This window comes from Sus scrofa, chromosome 3, assembly GCF_054392235.1.
Source record: "Sus scrofa isolate SSC_HxYL_T2T_F1_AM1 chromosome 3, Sscrofa_HxYL_maternal_Yorkshire_Landrace_v2.0, whole genome shotgun sequence".
NCBI classification, from domain to species: domain Eukaryota; kingdom Metazoa; phylum Chordata; class Mammalia; order Artiodactyla; family Suidae; genus Sus; species Sus scrofa.
Window position 1 is genome coordinate 105,941,676 of NC_139385.1, and position 23,248 is coordinate 105,964,923.

The window sequence follows — 23,248 nt, forward strand, 5'->3', positions numbered from 1 at the left end:
TCATAGAGCCTCTGAGAGACTGACCACACTTTATTAGTATTGCTTTCATCCTATGAACACAAAGAATAACAAGCATTTTCTGCATCCTAAATGTATTTGGAAGCTGCAGCAGGACATAAAAATACACAGCCTACAAAGAGTTGGCCACTTGTCTGGGCTTTGAGGGGTTCAGATGGACTTGAAATCGGTCACACTTGATCCTGAGCTGGGCCCTGAGTCACCAGGTTGGCCACCCTTGGCCAGGCTGGACACCAGCTTAGTACCAATGTTCCATCCAAATGCTGCCATCTCCAGAACCACTTGCAAGAACTAGGACTTGTAAATCAGCTTGGTAAAGAGGGTTCTGTGTCAGAAAGCCCAGCCAGCTGCAGCTTGGGCCTAAGAAGACAGGCACTACAGAGACAGTGTGAGCAGCATTGGCCAGGTCTCAGTGTCCGCATCCAGGTGCCAATGCTGACTGGCCCCAAGAGAAGGACCGCCCCCCCCCCCCGGGTCCTGCTGATCCCCACTCTGTCTTGTTGCAGGAGTGGTACCATATGCCAGGCTCTGGGAGCCCCCTCCCACCTTTGTAGGTATTGCCACATCTGGCTGGGTCACCGTGGGCACACTAGCCAGAAATGGAAATACGTCCCCCTGCCTTTCTGACTGCAAAGGGCTATTTTATCAGCACAAAATGAAAAAGCTACGAAAATGGCCAGGCACCGAAAAATGCCATCATGGCACTTGTGGAAATGACATTTAACCTAGAGGCCATATTTTATTACTCTCAAAAGTCTAGTCTCCTCTAAGGAGGAAGGACAGTAGAAATTCTAGAGGAAAAATGTAAAACAAGAAATACTGGGCCAACAGAAGATCAGAAAATGGCATTTCCAGTTCCAGCCCTTGAAAGCCTTGACTGAGCTGAGAAAGTGACTATGGCCCCTGGCATTTGCTTGGAGGCCCGTTGTCACTGTCCCCCTTTGCTGGCAGAGGCAGGGTCTCATCCCGGTTCCCTCTCCCAGTCCCCAAAGACTCCCACTGCTCCCCACTTTCCCACTTCATCCCACACACCTTCCAGACTAGACTTGTGCCAGGTCCCCTGCCTGAAGTGGTATCTACTGACCTCTAAGCCCCACCCCATTCATTCTTGAGCCACCCCACTGCCCCAAAGAGGTCCTTGGGTTCAAACCCCTGGCACCTTTGGATGGGTGCGCTGTCTGCCCCAGTGTGAATGCCCCCCAAAGCAGATGCTAGACAAAGATTTGGGTGCTCGTTGTTTATTTGGGAGATGGTTTCCTGAAGCATGGAAAAGCCCTTCAAGAAAGGGACTGGGAAGGGAGGAGAGTGCTCAGGGTTATGTCACTGAGCTCTGGGCCTGGAGTTCAGGCAACTGAGGGGCAGTCCTGCCGAAGACCCACCAAAGGTCAATGTATAACACGCCTCAGAGTGAGCCCGCTGGAGTAGCGAGGAGGCTGGGGTATCTCCACCCACTCTGGTACTTTGTGCTTTCAGGGGTGCCCCTGAAAGGCATTAATTCCCTCAAACTTATAGTCTGATTGGCCCATGGGCAAAGTGTGCTCTGGGAGCCAGACAGAACCTGCAGGCAAACTCAGGTGCTTGAGGCAGGAAGTCCTCTGGATAGACTGTCCTCCGGGCCCACAGATGACGTCCCTGTGGGCCAAGGAAATGTGAGGTGGACACGGGCAGTGCCACAGTGACCAAGGCCCCCAGGTGGGCTCTCATATGTGCTGACATCATCACTGGTGACTTGAAAGCTGGCCCTGCCCCCAGAGCCAACCCTGAACTGCTACCCTTTACCCTTACCTCTAAGCCTCGCCTTCCTCTTCAGTTGAAGTGGAGGTACTTGTACATCCCCCTCAAGAATGCTCTGAGTCCCAAAGGAGGAACTGGATGGGAACACTGGAGAGGGCTCTAGGAAGATAAATGATTGTGGAGGATAAGCAAGTCTCCAACACCTGAAATAAACAGCAGCGTGTCTGCCATCCCTCCAAGCCATGCTCCTCCCAAGCTCTGACCTCCACTGCCCAGAGCAGAAACATATTCTGAAATGGCCTTGCTGCGTGGTTTTTGAGATAAGTGATATGTGCCAAAATTCATATTATTCATTTACCACATGCTGAGGGTACTCTTATACGCTTGACCAACCATTATGGAAGTTTCAATGTCAATAACAACTTGTGTGGCTATTCCTGGTCTATTCCTGCTGATGGTCCCCGCCAACATCTTAACATGCCCAGCTCCCCTTTTCTACCAGCACTTCCCGCATCCTCCCAACAAGGAGACTTTCCTAAAAACGTAATTTCACCCTAGCATTAACCTGCTGGAAAGTCAAGAGTTTTTTTCTTTCTCCTCTTACTATACTTGACACCAAATGAGCTGCCTTCCTGTTCACATTGTGGAAACTGCCTCCCACCAAGTCACTGGTAAAAGCACTTGGTGCTGGCAGCTGTTTTATGCTATAATGCATGGTTATGGTTAATTGTTTCAGAGGTGGGCCATTTGGCTAGAAATTTAGAATATGGACTTAACAGGAGAGACAAGGTGGTTTTTAAGTGTCTGGATGTATAACATAAACACAAGAGCTGGAGAGAAGCCAGAGGCCAAGTTTTCCACCCTGCTCCCCATTCTAAATTGGGGGCATTATACCACCAAGGCAGAATTTGCAGAGGAGGGGGGACAAACCTGATCTACCAGCATAGTCTCCTCTCTTTTGTTCTCTCCAGCAATGTTCTGTAGAGTTCAGTTCTCTTTGAACATTTTTTGTTAGATTTATTCCTAGGTACTTGATGTCTTTTATCCTACTATAAATGGTATTTAGTTTTAACAGAATGACGTGAATTGTTTGGAAACCTGGCAGTCTTGTCTCTGACTTTTGAGGCTAGTGGAGGGATTTGGGCCAAAAGAGAGGAAGCAGATTCTAATGCTGCCCGTTCTCTTCTTTTGCTTCATTCCTTTGTGATGATTTGAGTTTCATTCTGATATCATTTCCTTCTTTCTGAAAAACTTGCATTTCTTTATGCAGTTCTGCTGGTGTCAAATTCTCTTAGTTGCCTTTTATCTGAAAATATCCCTATTTCACCTTCATTCTTGAAGAATATTTTTGCTAGATATAGATAGAATTTGGGGCTGACAGATTTCCCTTAAGCACTTCAGAAATATTGTTCCACTGTCTCCTGGCCTTCATAGTTTCTGATAAGAAGTCAGCCATTTATTGACGTGTTGTTTCTTAAATGTAATATACTATTCTTTTTTTTTTTTTTTAACTACTTCAGCAATGTTTGCCCTTTGTATTTGGCTTTCAGTACTTTGATTATAATGTGCTTTAGCATGGCCTGCTTGGTATTCTTTGAATAATTTGAATCTATACATGTATTTTCAACAAATAGGCAATTTCCAGTTATTATTTTTTGAAGTAATTTTTTCTGTCCTATTTCTTTTCTTTTCCCCTTCTAGAATTTCAATTACACATACTTTAAACTGCCATCATCTAAGACATACATGAGGTTTTTATATTTTTTAATCTTTTAAAAAAAGCTGTTCATATTGGATAATTTCAATTGCTCTATCTTCATTACTTTTTCCTCTGTTGTTTCCATTCTTCTCTTAAATTTATCCAGTAGACTTTCTAAAACTTTAGTCATTATACATACATATATATTATACATATAATGTATAGTTTTTAAGGTTATCTTTTTTTTCTATTTGTCTGTTGAAAATTTCTGTCTTCATTGTGAGCACATTTTCTTTTACTTCAGGCCAGTTATGATAGCTGCTTTAAAATTTGTCTGATGATTCCATATCCTGTGTATCTCATGTTTTTTCTTCAACTGATATTCTTTCTTTTTGAGAGTCTGTTCCATTTTCTTGATTCTTCGTATGTCAGGTAATTTTGGATTGTATTCTGGCATTATGAATGTTAATTTATGGAGACTCTGGATTATAGATTGTGCTATTTTATCCTGTTAAGTATTCTTTTTGTAATTTTTGCTTTTGTCTTCTTTATGTAAAATTTTTTTTGTTAAAGTGTAGTTGATTTACAATGTTCCTTCAATTTCTGCTATACAGCAAATGACCCAGTCATTCATATATATATATATATATTCTTTTTTTCATACTATCTTCCATTAATTTCCTTCTTTTTTTTTTTTTTGTTTTGTTTTGTTTTGTCTTTTTGACTTTTCTAGGGCTGCTTCCCACAGCATATAGAGGTTCCCAGGCTAGGGGTTGAATCGGAGCTGTAGCCACCGGCCTATGCCAGAGCCACAGCAACATGGGATCCGAGCTGCATCTGCAACCTACACCAGAGCTCACGGCAACATTGGATGCTTAACCCACTGAGCGAGGCCAGGGATTGAACCTGCAACCTCATGGTTCCTAGTCAGATTCGTTAACCACTGCGCTACAACGGGAACTCCTAATTTCCTTCTTTTTTAAAGCAGGAAATTATCTTTGTTGAACTCAAACTGCAACAACCCCTTTTTTGGGGGCTACTACCTCCAATCTCAGTTCATATTTTTTTGTCCTCAGTAGAGCTCTTTTGAGTTTGTTCTGCATAAGTGTGATTCAGTGTTCAGTAGAGATGTGGGCAAGCAGAATTTGGGGATGCCTTCTCCAGTTCTCTTTCTTCTGGGGGTCTTTTAAGCAGCTGTGGTTCTCCCATATTTAGTCTTCTGGTTTCCCAGAAAGGCAGCAGTGGTTGCACCAGCACTCCCACTGTCCCATGAGTCACACTGACTGTGCCCTGGCTGTAGTCTAAAAGCCATCAAAATGGGAACTCATTCCATACAAATCCCTTCCTCTAAGCATGGACTCCTCACCAGAATCTGCTGGCTTTGCATTCACTCTCCAGTGCCATCAGATAGCATTCTCTTCAGAGTTTATGGTTTATAGTTATTATCTGCAGGAGAGTTGATCTGGAAAGTGTCTTTCTCAGGCAATACTAGTAGTGTAAGTTTTTGAGTTTAGCCTCACCAGTCTCTAATTTTGTGAATTTGGGCTAGCTGGTTAATTTCTCCCGGCCTCAGTGTACACTCCTGTAAACTGGTACAATAAGAGCATTTTCTGGAGCTCCCGTTGTGGCACAGTGGAAAAGAATCCAACTAGGAACCATGAGGTTGCGGGTTAGATCCCTGGGCTCGCTCAGTGGGTTAAGGATCCAGCATTGCCATGAGCTCTGGTGTAGGTCACAGATGAAGCTCAGATCCTGCATTGCTGTGGCTCTGGCGTAGGCCAGCAGCAGTAGCTCTGATTCAACCCCTAGCCTGGGAACCTCCATATGCTGCAGGTGGGGCCCTAAGGAAAAAAAAAAAAAAAAAAGCATTTTCCACATAGGGTTGTTATGAGGATTAAGAGAGTTAACATATATCTGTGTAGAGCAATAAAGGGCAGCTATTTTTGGTCTGTTCATGCTGCCATATGGTGGCAATTCAGCTTTGGTTGTATGTTTAACCATTGAGCAGCTACTGTGTGCCTGCATAAGAAAGGAAGATGATAGTTAAGACCATGTTCTCAAGGAGCTCACATCCTAGCTGAAACTCATGCGGTGGAGAGCAGCACAGTGTCTTAGGAAACACAAATACTAACTACTGAGGAGGGAAGGAGGCAGGGACTCACACCTGAGCACATACTCTCCTTCAAGAGGTACACAAAGCTCCCTTTTCTGCTTCAGCAGACAATTTTCCCATGATGTTTTCAGTAACAGGCTTATGCAATAATGAATTTAACAATTTCATAGTTTGGCAGCAAATATGCTTGTGCTGGATGAGTTTCTCTGCCACATTTCTCCACACCTCTTCTTTTTCTTAGTCCTAGTGAAAGGTCCCCCTCGGGACCTCCCTGAGCCTCACTTGACAAGAGTCAAATATCAATCATACCCGTGAAACCTGCAGATGAGTGGACTCTACCAACTGCAGTTTCACATTCATACTCAACCCCAGTTTCTCAGGGTTTACTAATACCTTTTGCTTTAGTTTACGAAACTAATGCTAATACTCTCACAGGCCAGAACATAACTGTGTCCTGGAAAAAAAAGTTGACGTAATCCTTTTTTTAGCCTCTGGGAGTCCTCTTTAACCAGGTGTATGAGCAGGTAGCCCCCTGTCTTCGTCCATTCAGGCTGTTCTAACAAGATGCCAGAGACTGTGTAGAGAACAGCGAGATATGCATTGCTTGTTGTTTTGGAGGCTCTAAGTCTGAGATCAGGGTGCCAGCATAGTGAGGGGAGGACCCTCTTCTGGGTTGCAGAATGGTAGTGTCCTCACCTGGTTGAAGGCACTAGGGAGCTCTCTGGAGTCTGTTTCATAAGGTCATGAATCCCATTCATGAGGATTTCACTCTCATGACTTAAGCACCTCCTAAAGGGTCTACCTTCTAATGCCATCAACTTGTGAGTTAGATCTCAACATAGGAATTTCAGAGGACACAAACATTTAGACCGCAGTATCTCCCAGATGCTGTGACTCGAGGGCATGGAAGGCCTGCTTCTCCCTCTGCCATGTCTCTTCCCACTAGCCTAAAACTGAGTTACTGATGGGTTAGAAAAGAAAGGCATAGAGATGTCTGTTGATGGGAACTCTAGTCATTGATTCAAGCAAAGTTTTAGTACTTGCCTAATAGATGCTGGGCATAGTGGTTGACATAATTTGTCTGAAAGTCACTCTTTAGACTTCTCCTATTTGTCGGAGATGCTTTAGCCAGAAGGAAAGAATTAAAATAAGCAAACAAAACAAGACAAAAACAGTTCTCTTAGCAGAGGTGGGGGGAAGAGAGCCAGTGGCAGGAAGCCATGCATTCAGCTTTCTACATGTAACCCTGACTGAGGCCCACTGTGTATCAGGCACTGTGACAGTCCGGGTGACACAAAGGTGAACCAGATCCAGTTCTTGCTCCTCAAGTGCAGCATCTAGGATGAAAATGAAATGGTCTCTAATACATAAAAACTTGGTTTTAATGGAGTTATGAACAGAAATAAAGGGAATCCTGGGCAGGCGGGAGAAGTCAGAGGTGACACCTGAGGGAGGTACTGGGGCCAGGGGTTAAGCAGGGCTTCTCCTGGCAGATGGTAGATGGGGGTGGATGGATGGAAGGAGGGGCTGTGGGAGCTGAAAAATGAACAGCAGGCACAAAGGCAGGGTTGAGAGAGTGAATGGTGTGTTCGTGGACTGTGAGAACTCCAGGGCCTCTAGAGACAGAGTGCATGGGTGGGAGAAGGGCTTGAGGGGAGATAGAAAAATGGTCAATGGTCACTACTATGGGATCTGGATTGCATTTTGTGGCCCTCGGGAGTCAGGGGAGCAATGACTATAGAGTGAAATTTGGGAGCTGTGGTGAGAGGGCCAGGCTGGTGAGAGGCAGGCCTGAGTCACCAGGCAGGGCAAAGAGAGGAGACGTGGGAAGGATGCTGAAGATGGCCCTGCTGGACGTAGAGTCCAGCCCAGGGCTACCCTCCCACCGGGTTTCCTGAAAGGAATGCTTGTTTCTCATGATGAGCTTTAGGGGTATCACATTTGCTTGTTGTTTTGTGTAAAAAGCCTTACCCAACGTGAACATTTTAAACCATGGTCAGACTCAAAATAACCTATGTGGCAACATAGCACAGAATTTGGGACCTGAGATGATAGACAAAGAAGGGAACTTAGGGATCCTCCAGTCCAACTCCTTCTTTGATAGAAGATTTTTTTAGAAAAGGCCTGACCTTGCTCAAGTTTCCTGCAAACAGATCCAATGCAATCAGACCCCGGTCCTCTGCACTGCACCGAGGCTGAAATACGGATTGTGCTGCTAAACAGAGGTGTCAAAACTAAGGCTTACACCAAGTGTTACTGGGAAAGTGGCTTTCAGCCTTCCAGAAGTCATATTTTTGACGTTACAACGGGAATATTTTCCATTCTTATCAAGAATTACTCAGATTTATGATTAATATTACCGAGGCCAAAACAGTAATTCTGGGTGCAGGGATCAGACACTGAGGATCACCACTGGAGCTCCTGTTCTAAACAAGCATAAGCCCATCTCCCAGTCCGGTCTTGAGAGCCTGGTACCAGTGTTCATAGCTGTGTCATATGTAAGTTGCAGCTAATGCCTTACATTTATCAGTAAGTTAGTTGATCTGTTTATATCTTGCCTTGCTGTTCTGAACAAATGGTGCAGGTTTAGGATCTTAGTATCTCCAAAATGGGCAAAAATTACATAGGGTTTACATAATGCCATTCTAAAAATTTTTTTGGCCACAAGGATTTTCATTAGAGGGAAATAATATTTGTGGACAGTGTACTTTTAGATGGAGAAAGTAATAACCATTATATGTATATATCAGCATATATACCTATAAACATATGCATATATATATATATATTCAGCTCTGGATAAACATGCACATATATATATTCAGCTCTAAGAAAATGCCACAGGATAGATGCTCTAGAATCAGATCCTGAGGCAGAATTTGGGGTGCAAGATATTTTTAGGGATTCTACCTATGAGAGGGAGAAGGAGAAAGAAGGATGGGTCAGAGGGAGAAGCTGAATTGCATTGAGGCCTCAGCCAATCCACTAGGGAGCTTTGGAGTGAATACCGTCTTGCAAAGTTGTCTGGAACGGCTGTGCCTTTTTGTTCCTGCCTCTCTGTTAATAGATGCAAGCTGCCCTGGGAAGGGCATGACCTTGAGCAGCTTTTTGCAGCAAAGTGGTTCTTTGCAGCTGAGGCTGACCCCAGAGGAGCTGACCGCTGGAGGTTGGCCGCCACCGCTTCCTGTAGATGGGTAGCAGGTCCTCTCTGGAATGGGGATCCAAGCGGTGCATCTGGTCTACCACGGAGAGTGGTGCCCTGACACTTTCGGTCATTTTATTTTGACAACCTCTCGAGTTGCCTCCCCTGTGTCTCTTGATTTAGTTTCTACCCTCCTTGCTCAACTAAAGGCAATTGGAGGGTAAGAGGGTGAAGAACAGAACCATTCCAGCCCTTTCTCTTCTCCTCTCCAGCTCTGGATGTGGCTGTGCGCAAATATTTACAGTCCTCATGCCCTCCAATCCCTCAGGCTTGGCTTCAGCTTGCAGCTTCCCTGCCTTGTGCTAAACCATTCATTCCCTGGAAGAGGCCTCCACCCTCTCTGTGTCCACCTCTATCACCTTTTCTGTGAAACCCAAACGTTCCTATTCTTATTGCTCATGAGCTCCATCTGAGGCAACATTTAACTATACATTCTTTGTTTCATGCAGTAAGTCTTGTAAAAATTAATCATTGAGGAGCAGGAATATGCACCTTTTTTTTCCCCATAAGGGCCTAGTTAGTATTGGGTGCATGGTACGTACTCAGTACTTTTGTACTGGATTGAAGGAAATTTCTTTTAGAAGGAATGTTGAAAATGTGTTCAAAATGTAAAATCCAACCATATACAAACATTTCTAGCTGCTTCAGTTTCCTAGGGGAAGGAAAATTAGTGATTATAAAGGGATCTGGAGGAGCAACATGTGGAAATTTATATTCATTTATTTATCAAATAGAAAAACAGCTATTTCTAACTTCTTTAAAAAATTTTTTTATTATAGTTGATGTACAATGCTCTGCCAATTTCTGCTGTACAGCAAAGTGTCCCTTTGTGTATGTGCATGTACACACACACACACACACACACTTTTTCTCCTATCATCTTCCCTCAGGTTCCATCACAAGTGATTGGAACATGCTGTGCTATATAGCAGGACCTCATTGCTTATCCACTCCAAGTGCAATCGTTTGCATCTACGAACCCCAAACTCCCAGTCCATCCCACTCCTTCTCCCTCCCCCGCCCCCCTTGGCAACCACAGATCTGTCCTCTCTGTCCATGAGTTTGTTCCTTTTGTGTGGATAGGTTCATTGTCCCAGAACAAAATAATGCCATTTACAGCAACATGGATGGAAGCAGACATTCTCATACTCAATGAAGTAAATCAGAAAGAAAAAGACAAATGCCGTATGAGTTATATGAAGCTATTTTTGACTTTTTAACCATGACTGACAAGGTTTCCAGAGTCATACTGCAAAGGTGGGAGTTACTGGATCTAAGTGTGAATCCATGGGTCTTGGGTGGTTAACCTTGGGAGCCACTGATCATTTCATTTGAGGCATCAATAAATCCTGAAATGTAATTTTAACCTTTTTAAGGTACATCAAATAAAGAAAAAGTAGCATACCCACCCCTTGGCATATTTAAGATAATTTAAAAGCATCCAAAACTGATGGCTCCCTAGGGTATAGTCTGGGGGGAGGCTTTGGGGTCTCTGAGATCTTTCCAGGAGGCCTGTGAGATCAAAAGTACTTTATAATAATACTAAGACATTATTTGCTTTTTTCACTTTCATTGTCTCACAAGTATACTGTAGAGTTTTCCAGAGGCCACATGGCGTATGACATCATTGTTCTGGCACTAATGGAATGCGTGCTCTGTGTATTCTTATGTTTTCTAGAAATTTCTAAGCTGTTAGGTTTAGGGTAAAAAATATGCATTTTCTGAGATTAATTCAGTTTACTCATAATACTTGGACAGTGTTCTGTCTTTCTTTATACCAGCTATAATTTCTATAGCTTATTGTCCAACGTATTTTTTTTTTTTTTAATCTTGAAGTTTTGCTTGCATCCATGTAGAAGCTAACTAAGAAATAAATATGCTTTGCTGGGAGTTCTTGTCATGGCGCAGCAGAAACAAATCTGACTATGAACCATGAGGTTGCAGGTTCGATCCCTGGCCTAGCTTAGTGGGTTAAGGATCTGGCATTGCTGTGAGCTGTGGTATAGGTCACAGACGCGGCTTGGGTCTGGTGTTTACTGTGACTGTGGCATAGGCCGGCAGCTCAGCTCTGATTGGACTCCTAGCCTGGGAACATCCATATGCTGCAGGTGCAGCCCTAAAAAAAAAAAAAAAGACAAAAAGACAAAAAAAAAAAAAGAGAAAAAAGGAAGAAATATGCTTTGCTGGTTTTTGTTTGCAATAATATTTAAATTTTCTTTCAAAAACTCTTCAGGTTAAAATTTTTTATTCTCAAAAGGTTTCTTAGAATTCATTACTCTAAGATAAAAGGAAATATTATAGGATATTTTTATTATCTTTAAGGATGGATTGTTAGCTTAAAAACAAGAGGTAAGACAACTTGCTTTCTCAGTCCATACCTATAGCATCTATGTCCAAAGATGCTGAAGAAGATGAAAGCAAAAGAGCTCTCTGACTTATGGAAGAGAGGGCCAGCTTCAAAGAAGCCAGATGAAACATTGACAAGAAATGAAAATACAAGGAAAGATAACTTCTCCTCACCTTCATATGGATGCTGATAATTCACCTTATTGTGTCTTAGGCAACAAAACAATTTCAAATTATCATTTTGAGACCAATCAGAATTTAAAGAAAAAGGATAGTTTACATGTAGACATGATATGCTCTTTAAAAGCTAAAATTGTTTGTTTCAGGTTTTCAAACTAGACAGGGAAAAGATACCAAATCATCTTATAGGGTGAGTTGTCATACTGCATCGACTAAAGAAGTACACACAGTAGTTGAAAGAAAAATAAAGTGCTGAATGCCTGCTGGAAGAAAAGACAGTAAAAAACAAAACAAAACAAAAAAAACGAAAAACTTCCCAAAGGCACAAGAACTTGTCAAATTACAGATTTCACTGCAAACATGAAGAGCATGTTAATATCTATAGAATTGCATTTGTGCCTTAAAAATGGACAGATCTGCAGATATGACTGTATTTGCCGTTTTGCATCTGTCTGTCCATATCAGCCTCAATTAGTCATTGAAGGTCTGTTATTATATGAATACTTGGCAACAAATATATGTGCTGAAAAGTTCAAAGTGTTGAATAACTTTCAAATCTCATGGTTTATCCCACACAGCTGTGTGGAAATTTGCACTGATGGTGCAAAAGCCATGGTGTGCAAAAGCCATGATGCCGTTGTATCAGTCAACAGCAAACTGTCCTAGGAGTTATTGTATTCTTTACCATTATGCACTGGCAAAACAGAAAGCCAGCTCCACCTAAGAAAGTCCTTGATGAAGCAGTAAAAAAGGTTAGTTTTCTTCAATTTTAACTCTTTGAGTACACATCGTATTAATAGTCTGAATGACAAAATAGGAAGTGCACAAAAGCACTCGCTGCACCTCTAAGTAAATGGTTGTTTCCATGAAAAGCAATTGCATGACTAAGTTTCAAGCTGAACTAGTGACTTTTTAATGGAGCACCATTTTTATATGAAAGAATGGCTGACAAACTACAGGTATTCAGACTTTATCTGACAGATGTTTTCTTGAAAATGTCACGTCAAGAAAAATAATTAAAAGTATTTGTTGCTAATGATAAAATTTGAGCTTTCAGTCAAGAGTTGGAACTATGGAAAAACTTGTATCAAATATTATGAGTTGCCCAGTACTTACAGATGAGATCAGGGGTGCTATAATAAAATGTGATTTTTCTTTGATACTGTAATATTAAAAGAAAGAAGTCTTTGGAGGAACTGCATAACTCACTGAACTAGTATTTTCCAAATGACCAATGCATGATGCCACAAAACTCATTCAGAGTGCAAGGTAAACCATTGGATTTTAATATAATAAATTTTAAAAGTTCATTGATAGTTTCAGATTCTACTTTGTAACCAGCCTTAAAGAAACTACCACCTGCTGAGTTTAGTATCACTGAAGAATACCCGCAATTACTTGAAAAGGCTATTAAAATACTCCTCTCCTATTCCAACTGTATATCTATATGAGGCCAGAATTTTATCATAGTCTCTCACCAAATCAACATAGTGCCACAGATTGAATGCTGAAATAGGTAAGAGCATCCAGCTGTCTTCTATTAAGCCAGATACTAAAGAGAATTAAAAAAAATTCAAACAGTGCTGCTCTTCTCACCAAATTTCTAAAAATATGTTATTTTTCAAAAAATGTTATTTACATTAATATATAACAAGTTTATTTTTTAAAAAGAAATAAGTATATTTTTAAATTTCTGTTTTAATTTCTAAAACGATAAATATTGATGGATTAATCAACAAATAAAAGTTTTCAGGGGGTCATCAATAGTGAACATTTTTAGGCCTTACTGCAACTTTCTCCTGGTGATATATTATAACCCCTTTGAACCATAAAGAGACTGCATCCACATTTTTTGTTTCTAGAACCACTGGAGGTTTAAAAGATGTCAGTCGAAGGGCCCACTGTCTGTTGAGAAGTGAGGCTCAGAGGACCTGCAGGGCATCAGTAAAATTTGAAAGTGTGTCCACCTAATTAACATCAAGTTTTTCCTGAAAGAAATGAGAGAGTGTGGGACATAGGCAAAGGCCCCAGAGCTGTCCCTCCTGAATGCATTCTTATGCTGGTGCATCTGCTTAGCAGAGTGGTGCTTTCATTCTCTAAGGAAAAATGTTTAGAATCTTGGGACCCACGCTGGAGCAGTTTCTTTCCTTTTTTTTTTTTTTTTGCATTTTTTTTAGGGCCGCACTTGTGGCATATGGAAGTTCCCAGGCTAGGGGTTGAATCGCAGCTACAGCAGCCACAACTATAGCAACTCAGGATCTGAACTGCATCTGTAACCTACACCACAGCTCACGGCAATGCCAGATCTTTAACCCACTGAGGTGAGCCCAGGGATCGAACCTACATCCTCCTGGTTACTAGTCGGGTTCGTTTCCACTGTGCCACGACAGGAACTCCTGGAGCAGCTTCTAATGGGGCATTCTGAAAACTGTATGACACTTTAAGGAATGTCTCTGAATGCCATTATGCAGATCAAGCCAAAGAAAGCAGTGTTTTGATTTTAATGGTTTGTGACTTCCAGCGCGTGTCCTGTCTGTGGGTCCTGGCCGCTGTGCCAGGATGTGTGCTTTCAATTTCAAAATTAAGAGACTTTTAACCTGAAGGCAGTCAGCTACTTAAGGCAGAAGGTTAGAATAAAGTGCAAGGACTATTTTCTTAACATTTTTTGACATGACGCAAGGTAAAACTAAGTCATACAAGGCAATCTTTAATTCTTTCAAATTGAAGAGATTTAAGTTTTAGGGGAAAACAACATGTTTTGTGCTTTTTATATGTATGCACAGTAGATACTTATTTAATTTTGGAAAATTAATCTGTTCTTTGAACAGTATTAACTGAGTGCCTGCCATGAGCCAAGCAGTGGGCTGGGCACTAGGGACAGCGCTGGGCACGTGGTGGTACAGTCTCTGCCCTCCCGAAGCCCACAAGAACAGACAGCAATGATTCCACTTGTAAAGGGGTGAGGTGACACACTAATTAGATGAAAAGGGACACTAGTGAATTTTCCCAGGAATCTCAGTCATGAAAGGAGCCACAGTGATTTTCAAAGTCTCAGGCAGCAATTAATAACCATGTGGATTTCCCACAGGATGACACAGTTGTGATCATTTGTACTGGTGTCCATGGTGGCTGTATCAGGTCTTAAGGCATCCTGTGGCCACGCCCATACCATGTGTGTGTGTGTGTGTGTGTGTGTGTCCCCGTGTCCATCTCCTAGTCCTACAGTCATAGCCACGGCTGTAAAATAGAATGGTACATTTGAGAGAAATAATTCCTGAAACTTTTCTATGTGTATCACCACATTTCTACTGAAATGTAAAAACATGAACTGAAGATGGTGGAGTAGAAGGACTGGAGCCCAACTTCTCTCCTAAAAATAACAAAATTCACAACTAAAGACTGAGCAATCTCCACCCAAATGGATCAGAAACCTTAAAAAAGATACCCTACTCCAGAAGAAAGAGAGGACACATCAAGAGGTAGGAGGGGCGATTTTGTGATATAAACAACCCATACCTCCCGGGTGGGAAGCTCCACAGACTGAAAACTAACTGGTTCACAGAGACTCACCTACAGGAGTGAGAGATCTGAGCCCCACATCAAACTCTCACGTGCTGGGATCTGGCACTGGGAGAAAGAGCCCCTGGAGCATCTGGCATTGAAGGCCAGTGGGGCTTGTGCACAGGAGCTCCACAGGACTGGGGGAAACGGAGACCCCAGCCTTAAAAGGTGCACACGGACTTTCACGTGCACTGGACCCCAGGGCAGAGCGAGGTCTCCATGGGAATCTGGGTCAAACCTGACTTGCAGTTCTTGGAGAACATCCTGGGAAAACAGGGGTGAATGTGGCTTGTTGTGAGGGAGGGACATTGAAGGCAAAGCTCTCCGGAATATTTAGCAGCTGCCTTTCTCTGGAGGTGGCTATTTTGGGAAAATCTGGCCCCACCCATCAGTCAGCTGCTGAGAAGCTCCAGGGCAAACAACAATCCAGGTAGGATCACAGCCCTGCCCCTCAGTAAACAGGCTACCTAAAGACCCCTCAGGCACACAGATGCCTCTAATCCCATCCAGAGACTAAGCCCCACCCACAAGAGGGATTAGAATCAGCTCTACCTACCAGTGGGCAGGCATCAGCCCCTCCCATCAGGAAGCCTCCAGTAAGCCCCCATACCACTTTAGCCACAAGGGGGGCAGACACCAGAAGTAAGAGAGGCTGCAACTCTAGTATCTGTAAAAAGGTCACCACACCAAAAACCTATAAAAATGAAAAGACAGAGAACTATAACTCAGATGAGGGAGAAAGAAAAAACCCCAGAAATCAGCTAAGTGATGAGGAGATTCTTAGCTTCCAGGAAAAAGACTTTAGATTGCTGATGCTGAAGATGATGCAAGACATTGGAAATAAACTGGAGGCAAAGAAGGATAACTTACAGGAAAAACTGACCCAAGAGATACAAGATATAAAACTTAAGAAGAGATGCAAAATACAATAACTGAAATAAAAAATTCACTAGAAGCAGCCAACAGCAGAATCTGGAGGACATATTAGTGGAAATTACAGATGCAGAACAGAAAAGAGAGAAAAGATTGAAAACAAATGAAGAGAGTCTCAGAGAACTCTGGGACAACATTAAACACACCAACATCCGTATTATAGGGGTGCCAGAGGAGAAGAGAGAGAGAGGGGACAGAAAAAATATTCCAAGAGATAATAGCCAAAAACTTCCCTAACATGGGAAAGGAACCACTCACTCAAATCCAGGAAGCACAAGGAGTACCATATAGAATAAACCCAAGGAGGGATACCCTGAGACACATATTAGTCAAACTGACCAAAATTAAAGACAAAGAGAAAATCTTGAAAGCAGCTAGGGAAAAGAAACAAGTAACATACAAGGGAACCCTGATAAGGTTATCTGCAGATTTTTCAACAGGAACTCTGCAGGCCAGAAGACAGTGGCATGATATACTTCACATGATGTGATGAAAGGAAAAAACCTCCAACCAAGATGACTATCCAGCAAGGCTCTCATTCAGATTTGAAGGAGAAATCAAAACCTTCACAGATAAGCAAAAGCAGAGAGAATTGAGCAATACTAAACCAGCCTTACAACAAATACTCAAGGAACTTCTCTAGGCAGAAAAGACAAGACAGCAACAGGAAACAAAAATTCCACAAATGATAAGGCTCACCATATATAGTAAAGGTATATATACAGTAAAGATAGGAAATCATCCATGCACAATTATACCACCAAAATCAGAAATCATGAGAAGAGGTGGGTACAAATGCAGAACACTGGAGATGAACTTGCAATTAAGAGAACAACAACCTAAAACAATCTCATATACATATAGACTCATATCAAACCAAAAATCTACAATTGATATACAAACAAGGAATCTCTGGAGAAGAAATATATCTCATAGTAAATAAGTGCATAATCCACCAAGAAGGGGGTCATTTGACATCCTTCTTGGAATGCTGAAGTCTTCTTAGATCTGATTCTGATTTCCTCTCCATCAAAGAACTTATGATAATTATAATTAAATAATGCAACTGCACAATTAAATAATACAGTTCTACAATTATATTATTAATAACCATTTCTCTCCATGGTACAATGTAAGGTCTATAATGTCTTGTTTATCACATCACCTACAATGGTGTAATGCCTATATTGAAGAATCAATAAGATGTAGCAAACTGTGAGGACATATTTATATAGTTACACTGTTTTTTAACCAATTTATGCATTTTATATTTTACTTATTTTCAAGGGTGTATTTTTTTTATTCTTACCAGTTAAGTTATTCTTTTTATTATGCCATATAAAATATTTAATAGTATATAAGGCTTTCTTCTTTATAAATTTTAGTTGCATAATATATACAATTTTAATATAATGCTAATTTTTAAAGAAAAATTGAAATGTAATAGATAATACTAAATAGTAAAGATGAAAGACATACAAAATGGGATAAAGCATAGAATAAATTTCCTATTTGTCTCAGCATATTTTCCATTCCACTTCTCCAAAGGGAGACACTTAATCAGTTTCTTAAGATCCATGATATAATAATCTGTTTGAATGTAATTGTGTTTAAATATATGTATTTTATTCTGTAAAAAAATGTTCTGCGATAATCTATGTGGGAAAAGAATGTGAAAGAGAATGGATGTGTGTACATGTATAACTGAATCTCTTTTGTTGTACAGCAGAAATGATCACAACCTTCAATAAATTTTTTTAAAAAATGAAAAAAGAGCAATTATTAAAAAAAAACATGAACTAAATTCATAATAGCTGTACTTCTCTTGATTTCAAAAATACATTCTTTTGCTTTATGAAAAACTAAAACATGAGCATCAAAATAAACATGTGAGGAGTTCCCATTGTGGCATGGTGGAAATGAATCCGACTAGTATCTCTGAGGATGCAGGTTCGATCCCTGGCCTTGCTGAGTGGGTCGGGGATCTGGCGTTGCCGTGAGCTGTGGTGTAGGTCGCAAACATGGCTCAGATCCTGCTTTGGTGTGGCTCTGATTTGATTCCTGGCCTGGGAACTTTCATATGCTGCAGGTGTGGCCCTAAAAAGCAAAAAATAAGTTAAAAAAATAAAAACAAAAACTTGAATAGAATTATGGTTCACTTGATCCTATCTGCTTTCTGGTAATTTTCTAGGATTTAGAGATCATGTTTTCCACATTTTGATTATGTCCTTCAATAAGATTCCACATCAAGCCAACAGTATTCAGGAGGACAACTTCTGAATTTACATTTTAGTGAAGCCTTCAACAGAAAAAAAGCAAGACCACTTTTGGTCAGGAGCTGTAGATTCCAGTTTTGCACGTCTGCTCATGTCATCGAAGATGGATGTAAGGATAAAAAACAGAAAAACATTTACTGAGCACTTCCCATGGGCCAGGCACTGTGCTGTGCCTCTCTCAAGGATTAATCAATAAATTTCCACATCGTCATGAGGCAGATAGATGAGCCTGAGATGAAGAAACTGAGCCTGAGAAAAGTTAAGAAATGTACCGGTTTGTAGGTAGCTGAAATGAAGCACAGCCTGGGGCAGTCTGACAACAGCTACACAGCTGTGACATAAACTTGAGTTCTTCAAAAGAAAAATCTTATGTAAAGGACTTCTTTCTTAGTTTAAGAAGTATTTTATGTAAATCTTCTCTGTCTTAGGTTAACTCACATATTACAAAGTGTCCATTTTTCCAAATGTCAAGAGTGCTGAAAATTATTAATTGGTGCTTTTTGCGTCATTTCTTATCTGAGATGATTTTCAAAATATGATTCTGTGAAGTGGGCAGTTATTTCCCTCCAGATGGGAAGAAGCAAAAGCCAGGAGAAACTGTGATTTGACCAAGATGACATACATATGAGTGGTGGCCTCTGAACCTGAACCCAAGTCTTCTAAGCCATTCATATCCCGACTCCCTCATAAAATCTCAATCAATGTTTCTTCAAGGGCATTGCCAAAAAATTTTTTTTTCCACTTTTTAAAAAGATGACTTTCGGTACCTTATAACTCGAGCTTATAGTTTCACTGATACAGTTACCTCCAACGACAAGAGACTCTTACCTCAGTGAAGAGCATTCCATTGTTGCATGTATTATCCACGGGTTTCCCCCTTTGCCATAGGAGGGTCATTATATTAGTTAGCTCCTTCCCTCCCCCTACTCTGCATTTTTAAAAACTGAAGCATAGCTGATTTACAATGTATAGCAAAGGGATTCAGTTATACATACATACCTACATGTATATATATTGATTCTTTTTCAGATTACTTTCTATTATAGGTTATTAAAAGATACTAGATATAGCCCCCTGTGCTATAAGTAAGTCCTTGTTTATTTTATACAGAGTAGTATCTGTTAATCCTAAACTTCTAATTTGTCCCCCCATGCCCTGCTTTCCCCTTTGGTAAACATAAGTTTGTTTTATATGTCTGTGAGTCTACTTCTGTCTTATAAATAAATATATTTGTGTCATGTTTTTAGATTTCACATGTAAGTGACAGCATGTGATATTTGTTTTTCTCGACTTATTTCACTTAGTATGATAATCTCTAAACCCAAATGGCATTATTTCATCCCTTTTTATGATTGAGTAATATTCCATTTTGTGTATATGTGTGTGTGTGGGGGGGATATATATATACACACATACCACACCCCCCCATACCTTCTTTATTCATTCATCTCTTGATGGACATTTAGTTTCTTCCAGGTCTTGGCTATTGCAAATAGTGCTGCTATGAACATTGGGGTGCACGTATTTTTTTTTCAAATTAGAGTTTTCATCTTTTCTGGATAGATGCTCAGGAGTAGGATTGCTAGAATATATGGTAACTCTTTTAATTTTTTTAGGGAACATCCAAATTGTTCTCCATAGTGGCTGCACCAATTTACATTCTCACAAATAGTACAGGAAAGTCCCCTTTTCTCCACACTCTTCCCTGCATTTATTATTTTGATGATGGCCATTCTGACAAGAATGAGGTGATACCATTGTAGTTTTGATTGCATTTCTCTAATAATGAACAATGTAAAGCATCTTTTCATGTGCCTGTTGGCCATTTGGCCATCTGTATGTTTTCTTAAAAGAGATATGTCTATTTAAGTGTTCTGCCTACTTTTTGATTTTTTTTTTTTAATAGTGAGCTGTATGGGCTGTTTGTATATTTTGGAAATTAATCCCTTGTCAGTCACATTGTTTGCAAATTTTATCTCCCATTCTCCAAAACTCCATTGTCTTTTTGTTTTGTTTATGGTTTCCTTTGCTGTGCAAAATCTTTTAATTGGGTCCCATTGGTTTATTTGTTTCCATTACTCTAGGAGACGGACTCAAAAAATGTTGCTGTAGTTTATGCAGAGTATTTTATGTTTTCCTCTAGGAATTTTATAGTATCCGGTCTTATATTTAGGTCTTGAATCCATTTTGAGTTTATTTTTGTGTATGGTGTTAGAGAATGTTCTAATTTTATTTTTTACATGTAGCTGTACAGTTTTCCCCCACACCATTTATTGAAGAGATTATCTTTTTTCCTTTGTATATATATATATATATATTTGGTCTTTTTGTCTTTTTAGGGCTACACCTGTGGCATATGGAGATTCCCAGGCTAGGGGTCCAATCAGAGCTATAGCTGTCAGTCTATGCCAGAGCCACAGCAACGCCAGATATGAGCCACGTCTGCAACCTACACCACAGCTCTTTGCAAGGCCAGATCCTTAACCGACTGAGCTAGGCCAGGGATTGAACCCGCAACCTCACGGTTCCTAGTCAGATTCGTTTCCACTGTGCCACGACAGGAACTCCTCCTCTGTATATTCTTGACTTCCTTTGAAGCAAGATTAATTGACCATAAGTGTATGAGTTTATTTTGGGGCTTTCTATCCTGTTCCATTGATCTGTGTGTCAGTTTTTGTGCCAGTACTGTACTGTTTTGATTACTGAGGCTTTATAGCATAGCCTGAAGTCAGGGAGCTTGATTCCTCCAGCTGTTAATCTTTTTCAAGACTATTTTGGCTAAATGGAGTCTTTTGTATTTCCATATAAATTTTTTAAAATTTTGTTCTGGTTCTGTGAAAAATGCCATTTGGTAATTTGATAGGGATTGTGTTGAATCTATAGTTTGTCTTGGGTAGTATGGTCATTTGAACAATATTCATTCTTCCAATCCAAGAGTATGGTATATTTTCCCATCTGTTTGTGTCACCATCAATTTCCTTCCATTAGCGTCTTAGAGTTTTTGGATTACAAGTATTTTGCCTCCTCAGTTAGGTTTATTCCTAAATATTTTATTCTTTTTGATGCAATGGTAAATGGGATTGTTTCCTTAATATCTCTTTCCAATGTTTTGTAGTTAGTGTATAGGAATGCAAGTGATTACTGTGCGTTATATTTGTATTCTGCAATTTTACCAAATTAATGAGATCTAATAGTTTCCTGGTGCATCATTAGGATTTTATATGTATAGTATTATATCATCTACTGATAGTGACATTTTTATTTCCTTTCCAATTTGGATTCCTTTTACTGGCTTTTCTTTGTTTCTCCAAAATTATGTTGAATAAAAGTGGTGAGAGTGAGCATCTTTGTCTTGTTTCTGATCTTAGTAGAAATGCTTTCATCTTTTTACCATTGAGAATGATGTTGCCTGTGGGTTTGTCATCTATAGCCTTTATTATCAGGTAGCTTCCCTCTATGTCCACTTTATGGAGAGGTTTTTTTTTTTTTGTTTTTTGTTTTTAATCAAAAGTGGTTGTTGGATTTTTTCAAAAGCTTTCCTGCATCTATTAAGATGACAGCATGGTTTTTATTCTTCAGTTTGTTAATGTGGTGTAACCCATTGATTGATTTGCAGATACTGAAGAATTCTTGCCTCCCTGAGATAAATCCTACTTGATCATGGTGTATGATCATTTTAATGTATTGTTGGATTTGGTTTGCTGGTGTTTTGCTGAGGTTTTATGACTTGTTCATCAGTGATATTGGCCTGTAATTTTTGTTTTCCCCCCTTTTTTTGTGGTATCTTGTCTGGATTTGGTATCAGGGTGGTGGTGGCCTCATAGAACGAGCTTGAGAGTGTTCCTTCCTCTGCAATTTTTTTGTAATAGTTTCAGAAACATAGGTGTTAACTTGTTTCTGATTTTATTGATTTTGGCAGTCTTCCCCCCCCCCACTTTTTTGATGAGTCTGGCTAAATGTTTGTTAATGTTATCTTTTCAAAGAACCAGCTTTTAGGAGTTCCCACTGTGGCTCAGTAGTAATGAACCCAACTAATATCCATGAGGATGCAGGTTTGATCCCTGGCCCTGCTCTGGCATTGCCATGAGCTATGGTGTTAGGTTGCAGATGGGGTGTAGGCAAGCAGCTGCAGCTCCAATTCGACCTCTAGCCTGGGAACTTCCATATGCTGAGGGAATGGCCTCAAACAGAAAAGGAAAAAAAAAAAAAGGAAACCCCCACCACCAAAAAACAAAGAACCAGCTTTTACTTTCATTGATCTTTTCTCTTGTCTTCTTCACCTTTATACAATTTATTTCTGCTCTGATCTTTATGATTTCTTTCCTTCTACTAACTTTGGGTTTTGTTTCCTTTTTCTCCAGTTGCTTTGGGAGTAAGGTTATGTTGTATATTTGAAATTTACTTGTTTCTTGAGGTTAGCTTCTATTGCTATAAATTTCCCTCCTAGAACTGCTTCTGCTGCAACCCATAGGTTTTGGATCATTGCTTTTTTTTTGTTTTCATTTTTCTCTAGGTATTTTTTATTTCTTCAGTGATTCACTGCTTGTTTAGTAGCATATTGTTTAGTCTCTATGTGATTTCTGTTTGTTTGTACTTTTTCCCTTGGCGTTGACTTCTAGTCTCATAGTATTGTGTTTTGAAAAAATGCTTGATATGATTTCAATTTTCTTAAATCTACCATGGCTTGTTCTGTGACTAGCATGTGATCCATCCCAGAGACCATTCCATGTACACTTGAAAAGAATGCGTATTCTGCTGCTTTTGGTTGGAGTGCTCTATAAATATCAATTAAGTCCATTTGTACTAATGTGTTATTTATGGCTTGTGTTTACTTATTGACTTTCTGTCCAAATGATCTGTCCACTGATATAAGGGGGATGTTAAAGTCCCCTACTATTATTGTATTACTGTCAATTTCTCCTTTATGTTAATATGCCCTTATGTAGAGAGATTCTTCTATGTTGGGTGTTATATATTTAAAATTGCTATATATATCTTCTTCTTAGATTGATCCCTTGATCATTATGTAGTGTCTTTTTTTTTTGTCTCTTGTAACTATCTTCATTTTGAAGCCACTTTGTCTAAGTATTACTCTATCTTTTGATTTCCTTTTGCATAGTTTGCCTTTTTCTACTCTTTCACTTTCAATCTGTGTGTGTCTCTAGATCTGAAGTGAGTCTCTTATT